We start from the raw sequence: 343 nt of genomic DNA, 5'->3' as shown, positions 1-343 counted from the left end.
ATAAATTCGATTGTATGCAACCACACTAAGCACATTAATTCGGCGGTGTGCATCCATGTACCGGGGCTAGCGTCGATTTCCGGAGCGTTGCACTGTGGGTAGCTATCCCATAACTATCCCATAGTTCCTGCAGTCTCCTCCGCCCATTGGAATTCTGGGTTGAGATCCCAATGCCTGATGGGGCCAAAAACATTGTCGCGGGTGGTTCTGGGTATATCCTCCACCCTCTCCAGGAAGCAACGGCAGACAACCGTTTCGTGCCTTTTTCCTGGGGGAACAGTGCAGACGCCATACCACGGCAAGCATGGAGCCCGCTCAGCTCAAGACAGCAGTCATGAACATT

This window comes from Chrysemys picta, chromosome 2 (genome assembly GCF_011386835.1).
Source record: "Chrysemys picta bellii isolate R12L10 chromosome 2, ASM1138683v2, whole genome shotgun sequence".
Lineage (NCBI taxonomy): Eukaryota > Metazoa > Chordata > Testudines > Emydidae > Chrysemys > Chrysemys picta.
The sequence above is the reverse complement of the archived record's forward strand: the minus strand, read 5'-3'. Positions refer to the sequence as shown.